General features: G+C 40.8%; 1 pseudogene; it reads left to right on the plus strand.

Moving 5' to 3' along the window:
• Positions 1-233: 233 nt before the first annotated feature.
• LOC109919849 overlaps positions 234-10556 on the plus strand; it is a 52882-nt pseudogene continuing 42559 nt past the window's right edge.

A 10556-nucleotide genomic window follows, 5' to 3' on the forward strand; every position in this document is an offset into this window, starting at 1 on the left:
ACTCCTGAAGGCATTGTGAGTATTTTATCAAAATATGAGAATATGTCAGGTAAGCCATGAGAGTTGCTGATGATCTGGAGATTTTGGTTGTTGTGTTCTGCAGAATTTCTCTATAGGGTTTAACGGTTTTCCAAATACTTGCTGCTAAATGGAGAACTACACCATGTTTTTTTTTTGTGACGGCAAATTGTACTTATAGCCTGAGTTCCACTCTGAGAAAGTCTGATCTCTGAGCCAATCATGTCCTCTCTTTCCTCCAGGCTACCACCAGAGAACATGCGGGCAAAGGTGATGAGAACGTGGAGCGTGGTAACTGGTCCTCAAAGACTGACTACTTGCTCTCAATGGTCGGTTACGCTGTGGGTCTGGGCAATGTCTGAAGATTCCCTTACCTGGCTTACAAAAACGGAGGAGGTACTGTAAATCACTCCAACATAAAGGAGAGAAAAAGACAGAATTAAAACAAATTAGAAGCAAGGAAATGGCAGCCCAAGCAAACTGTTCATCTCTGACATTCAACACGGTCATGGCTGATCTTCTATCTCAACACTAGATTCCTGTTTTGTCTTCATTTTCCCTTGATGCCATTAAGATCTATGCAAAAATCAATCAGTAATTTGGCCCCCACAACTTTCTTGTGGTAGTGGTTTCAACAGGTTGACTGCCCTGAGTGAAGAAATGTGTGTGTTATCTCAGTCCTAAATGTCCATTTCTTTGACACCTTGTTCTACATTCACCCACCAGGGGAAGCATCCTGCCTGCTTTAGCCTGTCCAGTCCTTTTGGAATCAAGAAGATAAGTCTCTTTTATTATTGTTATTCGCTCGTGGGATGTGGGTGTGGCTGGCTGACCAGCGTTTATTACCCATCTCTTTTTGCCCTTAAGAAGGTGGGAAGCTACCTTCTTAAACCACTGCAGGTAACTTGCTGTAGGTTCACCCACAGTGCCCTTAGGGAGGGAATTCCAGGATTTTGATTCAGCGACTCTAAAGGAACAGCGAAAATATTTCCAAGTCAGGATGGTGAGCGGTTTGGAGGGGAACTTGCAGGTGGTGGTGTTCCCATTGATTGCTATGAAATTTTAACAAGAAAACTGTTCATTATACTATGTGAAGAATGAAAAGTTACACAATGCTGATGTGAAGAATTAGAAATTAATTTTCACTGCTTTAAGGTATTATAGATTTTGCTTTGTGGATGCTGAGTTGACACTATCATTTAGTTATAAGTGAGCATGAGGTATGTGTATTAGATATTGTAAAACAGAAATGAACAAGCCTTGGCATGTGAGTATAGAATTGCTTATTTGTTAATTTTGCATAAAATAATGTGTCATTATTGAAAATACATGAACTGTTCACATTGCATGTCTTTACTGTACAAAGTCTGAAATCTTCAGTGATCAGATTCCTCAGTCAGGCTCTGGGCTTTGGTTTACAATTAAGCTTCTACCTAATATTATCAGGTGCTCTCCACAACCTGATAAAACAAGGGCATAGTCGTAACAGTGTCACAACATAATAGTTTAAAGAGTCAGAAAATGTATTCATTCAGTTACAGAATTAAATTCACAAAATAGCAATTTTTTTATAACCTCAGTCATTTGCTAAAATTTCAGAAATGCAACTGAGAGTTACGCAAATGCACTGTATACTCACATCATGAAATCAAATAAGATTCTTAACACAGCAAATTAAATTGTAAAGAATTAAGATGATTTAGTTTGCAATATGGGATAGATGGAATTCTAAGTAGATAGATGCACGGATGAACTGATGGGTTCACAGATGGACAGATGGTCAGATGGGCAGACAGATGGTTGGGTACAGGAAGATATACGGACAGACAAATTCATCGAAGGATGGATGATTTCATAGACGGATGGACAGATTAATTTACAGACGTATGTCAGAGTAATGGACAGACGAATTCGTGGAAGAATACAAGGATATGTGGATGGACAAATTCACAAGAGAAACAAAAGGATTCTCAAATGGACGGATTCAGAGATGGACAGATTCACAGATGAATGTTTGGATGGATTCACAGGTGGAGTGATGGATCTATGGCATATTTATTCATCGACAAATGGACTGATTCACTGACAGATCTGTGAATGAATTCATGGAGGTATTTACAGACAGATTCACAGATGCAATCACAGAAGGATGAACAGATTTATTGATGCAGAGATTCATGGAAGGATTTATAGATGCAGTCATGGAAGGCTACATGAATGGATAGATGAATTAAGGAATTAAGGATGGATGGTCAGATGCAGAGACAAATGGACAGCTCGAGTCATGGACAGGTTCACAGCTGGATGGATTCATGGATAGTTGGATTCACGAATGGGATGATGAATGGATTCATGGATTGATTCATGGATGAATGGTTATACAATGAATAGATGGATTCATAGATTGACAGATGGATGCATTTATGGGGGGCTACATAGATGGATACACAGATCCAGTCACCAATGGATGGATGGATTCACGAATGGAGGATCAGATGGATTCGCGGATGGTTGGATTCACAGACTTGATTCCCAGACATTCAGTCAGATTGACTGTCAGACAGTCAGATTCATGGACCCCTAAATTCATAGATGAACAGTTAGAGTTACAGATGGTTGGTTAAAGGGCTAATGAATGGATTCACAGATGGACAAACGGCTGCATCCATGGACTCAGCCATGAATAAAGAGATAGATTTGGAAATGGAGGGACGGATGAATTCACAGTCAATTTCACAGACAGAGGGATGGATGGATTCACAGACACACAGTTTCCCGGTTGGATGGAGCCACAGGTGTGATGATGAATGGATTCATGGATGGATGTTTTTACAGAAGGAAGGATGGATTTGAAGAAGGATGGATTCTCACATGGATAGATGGGCCGATTCACAGATGGACGGTTCAATTTGCAAATAGCTGCTCATGGACAGACTGATGGATTCATGGATTGACAAATCCATGGTTGCATGGGCAGATTCATAGATACAGTAACCAATGGATTCATAGACAAATCCATGGATGGATGGAATGGTTCACAGACGGATTCACAGATGAATGGATGGATGGATGAATTCAACTAGGGATAGATTGATGGACGGGCAGATTCACACATGGGATGATGGATGGATTCACAGATAGATAGGTGACAGATTCAAGGATCGATTCACTCATGTGGTTATGGATTGAGGAATGAATTTATGGGTGTACTCATGGAAGGAGTTACAGATGGATGGACTTATGGAGAGATTGGTTCGGGAACAGATCAATATACTGATGGATGCATTTATTGATTGGTGAGAAGATGGAATCATGACAGGACAGATGGATTTACAAACCAACTCGTATTCATGGATGGATTTATGGATCTAAGGATTCATGGAATGATCGATAGATTCATGGGCAGATTCACAGAGGAACAGATGGAAAGATGGAAGGATTGACGAATGAATTCATGAATGGCTGACTAGAAGGATTCATGGAAGAAATAATGCATTTATGGACAGGCGGTCAGGAGGAGTAATGGAAGGATTCAAGGACAGATCATTGGATGGATTCATGGATGGAAAGAAAGACAGGTTCGCTGATAGTCAGATTCATAGACCAATCATCAGATTCATGGATGGAGTGATAGATTTATTATGCATATTCATGGATAGACAGACAGATTAAATCATGGACAAATGGGTGGATTCACAGATGAAGGGGTGGACAGATTCACAGACTGATTTGCAAACAATTGGCTTCTAGGAAGGACAGACAGATTCACAGATGGTCAGTCAGATTCATAAACGAATGGTTGGGTTCAAGGATGGATGGAAAGAATCACTGACAGAAGGACAGATTCATGGATGGATGCTCAGATTCACAGATGGACTGACAAATTCATAGACACATGGACGGATTCGCATATTGATGGACAGATACATAGACCGAGGAACATATTCATGGATAAATGCAATCAAGGATGGATTTATAGATGGACAGATAGATTAATGGACAGACAGATAAGTTCAAGGTTAGATGGACATACTCATGGACAATCAGACTGCCAGTGGGGTGCAACAGATTTAATTGATGGGTGGATGATTTCTTGGATGGACAGATCATGGATGAATGGATTCATGGATGGATGCAAGGAGGGATCCATGGATACAGACACAGACAGATGGTAGGATTCATGGATGGGACAATGGATGGAGGAATTCATAAATGGTGGGGCAATGCATTCACAGATGAATGGATTGATTCACAAATATGATTGTGGATGGATTTATGGGTGGATTCATGGATGGACATATTTTACAGAAGAACAGACAGTTTTATAGATGGATGGACTCACAGATTGACAAATTTACAGATGGAGGATAGACTGATTCATGAATGGAGAGATGGAACAATTAGCAGATGGTTAGACTGACAGATTCATGGACACAGAGATGGATTGATTCACAAACAGATCTACCAATTCACGGATGAACAGACAGCTGGAGTCACAGACAGACAAATTCATGGATGGATGCACAGATGAAGGGATGAAAAATATTCATGTGCAGCCAAATGGATTCCTGGTTAAACAGTCTCCTGAATGGACCACCTTTCAGAATTATGATTGGGTTCACGGACAGGTTAACTCAAGGATGGACGCAGACAGATACATTTACAGATTCACAGATGTCCTGGCCAGACAGAGTCAGGAAACAATGGTTGGATTCTAGGATGGATTCAGGGCATATGGATGGATGAACAGATGGATTCAGTCATGGATGATTGAATAGATTCAGGGACAGTCAAATTCATGAATGGATCAGTGGTTGGATGCATTGATTGGCTGTTGTTTCACAGCCGGATGGATAGATGCATGGAGAGATAGACATACTCATGGATGGACAGAGTTACAGATTAATGAACAAAATCATGGACAGATGATTAGATTTCTGACAGGAGATTAGATTCACAGATTGACGGGGGGATGGATTCACAGTTGGATGGATACATGAATTCACAGACGGGTGGTTTTATGTAGAGACAGATTCTTAGGTGAAGAGATTCACAGAAGCACGGATTGGATTCTTGGAAGCATGGATTGTTAGATTTATGGATGGATGAGAGAATCTGATCTCTCATTAAGAATCTAATCACCTGTCCATGATTTTGCTCATTAATCTGTAAATCTGTCCATCCATGAGCATGTCCATCTCTCCATATGGTGGTCCACTCAGAAGATTGTTTAACCAAGAATCCATTTGACTGCACATGAATATTTTTCATCCCTTCATCTGTGCATTCATTCATGAATTTGTCTGTCTGTGACTCCAGCTGTCTGGTCGTCCATAAATTGGTTTCATAGACAGAATAGTTAATGGGTGAATAGACAGAATCATGAATGGATGGATGAATGGATTCATGGCCAGATTCCTGACATACGGTCAAATTCATGGATGTTTGGACGGGTGAAATTCATGGATAGAGTGGCAGGCAGATTCGAGGGACGATGGATTCTGAGATGTATAGATTCATGGACAAGACTATAGATGGATTTGTGGATGGAGGGAAGGATAGATTCACAGATGGACAGACAGACAAATTCATAGATGCACAGATGGATGGGTTAATGGATGGATGGGTAGTTGGAGTCATGAAGATACAAATTCATGGATTAATATAGGGATAGAGGAATGGACAAGTTCATGGATAGATGGACAGATTTCCAGAAGGCCGACAGATTTCTGGTCAGTCTGTCCATTGAATTTAAGATCGGATTAGTGGACAAGCTCATTCAAGGATAGAAAATTAATGGACTGAATTACAGTTGGACAGATAATCTGATAATTTATGTATGGATGGATATACATTGGCTAAATGGATGGATTAGTCACAGAGTCCTACAGCACGGAGACAGGCCCTTTGGTCCAAACTGGTCCGTGCCGACCAACATGTCCATCCACACTAACTCCATTTCCCGGCACTTGGTCCATATCCTTCTAAACCTTTCCTATTCATCCAAATGCCTTTTAAATGTTGTTAATGTACACGCCTCGACCACTTCCGCTGGCAGCTCATTCTATATGCTGATTTTCTTCTTTTTTTGACAGAAAGCATTTTGTTGTAAAAGCAATAAATTCCAAAATGAATCGCTGATCAGAGCTACATGCAGTTAAAGTGTCATAAGCCACAGTGAATTGACTGAGATGGGATGGCGGCAGTGATTATCAGCATTTCCTTCTTAGAAATATGTTGCTAGCACATATTTAACTTGTTATAAAAGGGGGTCACTCTGGCTAACCCTCTAAAAGAATAGTTGAGGTAAGGATAACTCCAGAGGAAGAAGTGTCTAGCCGAACGTGAACTCTGCAATAACTCTAGAACAGGCACTGTACATCTATTCCACTGATATGAAGCTGGGTCTCTGTCAGTACTAACAGCACAAATTATGCTTCTATGGTCCCTACATTAATTATCAGTTCCACTGAGTTTACCAGCCTCCATGATTTTGCTGCCTTTCTTGATTCACAACAGAAGTAAAAACATCGCTGGGTGCCCTGTACAGATTAGGTGAGAGAATTATCCATTAGCAAAAGGTGATTTTTGGAAATGTATAAGTCAATACATCCTCTTTCCCAAACTAAAAGATGAAATTGGCATCAATCCCTACTGGGCACCAGGTTTTAAAACATTCAGGAGAACAATGACCATTTTGTCCCAAGTTAATGGCATTTAAGACCAGATGCTGTCGAGATATTTGCATGTGGAATCAAATATCCGGAAGAGGGCTTGATGAGAACACAACACGTGAAGTTAAAATTTGACAGCTGGGCCTATAAGCTACCAGTGAAAAGCACTGGGCGTAAAAAAAAAACAGTTCAAGATGGATGGACACACGGAGAGATTTGCAGATGGTGAAATGGATGGATGGATAGATTTATGGATGGACAGGTTAACAGACAGCCAAATTCATGAAAAAAATTGATGTGATTCATGAACAGATAGACAGGTACATGGGTGGATGTATGGATGGCCAAACAGAGTGATTCCCTGACAGATTCACAAATGGATGGATAGATGAATGGACGGTTGGATAGATGAATGGACGGATGGATAGATGAATGGACGGATGGATGGATGGATGGATAGGTGCATTTACAGAAGGATGGTTAAGTTCATGATCAGATCGATTAATGAACAAAGAGTCAGATTAATGGAAGGATGGTCAGATTCACAGATGGATGGATTCATGGACAGATGGTCATATTCGCAGATGGACAGATTCACTGTCAGATGGTCAGATTGACAGAGAGATGGACAGGCTCACAGGCAAATGCATGGGTAGTTTCATAGACAGGCAGATTTGCAGAGCGATTCACAGATAGGCAGATAGATGGTCAGATTATCAAATGGAGTGCTGTTGGAGATTCAGGCACTGAGCAGATCAGACCTGTTGTATTGAGGAGCAGGAAGTAACAGTAAACAGTAACAAAAGGTATCATTTTCAACATTAAATTATAATGGTTTGAAGGTGTATCACAAAAGAGCTTGGGTGAGCTGTGGAATAATGAGTTAACAATCTTTAAGATTAAATACTGAGCAGAAGGAGCAATGTTATAGTAAAGTCAGATCACATTAAATAAAAGCTGAAAGAACTGCGGATGTTGGAAATCAGAGAGAAAAACAGATATTGCTGGAAAAATTCCACCCGAAATATTAACTCTGATTTCTCTCCGCAGCTGCTGCCAGGCCTGCTGATCTTTTCTAGCAATTTCTGTTTTTGTTTCTGATCACGTTAACACAGGAGCCGGGGTCTGTAGAATCACAGAAGATGTATTTCTTTTCTTTATGTCATTAATTTTAGTAAAGCCTATTAACATTCCCTTACATGAGAGTAGAACTAGCCTGACTATATTAATTGAGGGCCATTTTTAAATATTCTCAGCTGTGTTCCTTATTGCCTACACTGTCATGCTGGCACTTGTTGGGATACCAATGTTTTTCTTGGAATCTTCCTTTAGGCAGTTTGCCAGCCTCAGGCCTGTTGCAGTGTGGAAAGCCGTGCCCATGTTACAAGGTGAATATTTATTCAAAAACATTAATTTGACAACAGTTTAAATGAGGAACGCTATTCACTTCACAGCAAAATATTATGTAAATTTTTCTATCAGTTTTTTAATCTTGACTTGCGGAAGAATTGTTTGTACTCTAATTTAATGTACACCTTTAAAAATCAAGTATGAACTGTAAAACGATAAGCACAATAAGTTAAATGTTTTCTATCCTTTATCTAAATTTAAACACTGATACCTGGATGACACAATGGGTGAGATTTTGCAAGAAGTGGCAATCCAGATTTCCATTCCTGCTCCTTCTTTATTCTTACGTTAGAAGAGAGCTCTTCATTTTTGACAGAAGATTCTGATCAGAACTCCTTCAGAAGTGCTGTGCGAGCTTTAAATTTGACAGGACCCTTGGAATGCAGGATAGTTAGGGGAATCAAATCACAGTTCCCATTTCCCATATTTTCTGTGCTTGACATGTTAAGCATTAGAGCCAGCCACTTTTGACAGCTCTTATGGAAGCCTAAGTAATCCAAGCAAGTGTAGGTTGAGGGTGCCAGGAGGGCAAGATGCCAGGGTGCCAGGTGAGAAGAGTGCCAGGGGGTAATGTTGAAAGGGGGCCACTTAGGGTGTGCTGGGTTGGGTGGGCTACTAGGCCCAGTGCTGGGTGAGTTTTTGAGTCCAGTGGTGTGTTGGGTCTCAGGCAATGTTTCCTGGAAACTGTACAGTCACGTGACTATCCAGTCACTCGGAAGTTGATGAATAGCCTCCACTACCACATGCCAACCTCAGAGGCCTGCACAGCCGGAAGAGAAACCCGAAGGGAGTGCTGTGAAGGGAGGGTATTAGGTCTGATGGTGGGGCTATGGGACCAAGACAAGGAGGAAGGAGCAGGTGAAGATGGTGTCAGATCTCAATGGGAGAGTGAAGGATTCAGTCCTGGTGGGGAGTGGGGTATTGGGACTCAGAAAAGAGGGAGTTTGCCAGGCACTAGGCAGAGATTGGGGCTCATTAGATCCCAGGGAAAGAGGTAGAGGTCAAGATGGCACAGTATGTGCTGCAGGGAGTGAGCCAGAATTAGAATTAAAATTAACTTTATTATCACGTGTTAAATGTGGATCCATTGAAGACAGATGCAGGAGAGATAATAATGAATGAAAACTATTGCTTGAGTGTTAAAATTTGGCATCCATTTACACGAGAGAGGATGAGGATCATACACCAGTTGTGTGAGGAACCTGAAAGTTTATTAAAAATCAGGAAAATTATTTAATCAAATTTAACTTTAGAAAGGTAGCAGAATGCATTGGTATGAAGTTGAACAAATCTCCCAGACCTGGTTGTTTAAGCCTCTGAAAAGATTAAAACAAGTGTGTAAATTGCAGAAACAAAAACAAAGTTGCTGGAAAAGCTCAGCAGGTCGGGCAGCATCTGTGAAGGAAAAAACACGTCAGAAGTTTGTAAGTCGCCACTTATTGCGCCATCTTAGGTACAAATTCTTAGGAAAAACAATGGAAAAATAAAGAAATAAAAGTCCAGCATCAAGGATTGCAGGAATCAATTAGAGAAATAAAGAAATAAAAACTTAGTATAACAGTCTTTCCAACCCAGTCCATGTTGGCACCCAGCCTCCAGGCTACAGCAGGCCTTGAATATATTTTAGAAAGACAGAGTGAAAAGAGAGAATGCGAAGGCATTGAAAACAGACACAGGAGAGATAATAATGATTGAAAAATGTTGCTTGAGTGTTAAATTTTGACACCCAGCCTCCAGGCTGGAAGTTCACGCTGAGGCAATAGCAGGCAGAGAGACTGCTACACTGGGTCCAGAAAACACCATGCCAGGCCAAGAGGACAACTTGATGAGTCTGCATTGAGGCTGAGGGTTCAAGTCTGTGCTGAGGCCGGATGTTCAAGACATTAGCGAGCAGAAAGAAAGGTAAACAAAAACACGAAAGAGAGAAAAAAAAGAGAAAGCAAAAGAAACGGACAGATCGGACACCATTTTGTGAAACTAGGGACTTTATGCCCTTCAATCTTGCGGCTGAATTTCTTTCATGTTCAGGTACTTCCATTCTCCTGTCTTCAATAATGAAACGACATTTGCACTTCAAGACATGGCTCTAGAATATATTGAGATTTGGAAAATTCCAGAAAACAGCTCTGCAATTTACACTGAATAAAAACCGAAAGAACAGCGGAGGCTGTAAATCAGGAACAAAAACTGAAGTTGCTGGAATAGCTCAGCAGGTCTGGCAGCATCTGTGAAGGAAAAAAACAGAGTTAAGGTTTCGGGTCCGGTGACTCTTCCTCAGAACTCCTCACCGGACCCGAAACGTTAACTCTATTTTTTCCTTCACAGATGTTGTCCGACCTGCTGAGCTTTTCCAGCAACTTCTGTTTTTGTTTCTGCAATTTACACGCTTGTTTTAATCTTTTCAGAGGCTAAAACAACCAGGTCTGGGCGATTTGTTCAACTTCATGCCAATGC

This window comes from Rhincodon typus, chromosome 14 (assembly GCF_021869965.1).
Source record: "Rhincodon typus isolate 14 chromosome 14, sRhiTyp1.1, whole genome shotgun sequence".
NCBI classification, from domain to species: domain Eukaryota; kingdom Metazoa; phylum Chordata; class Chondrichthyes; order Orectolobiformes; family Rhincodontidae; genus Rhincodon; species Rhincodon typus.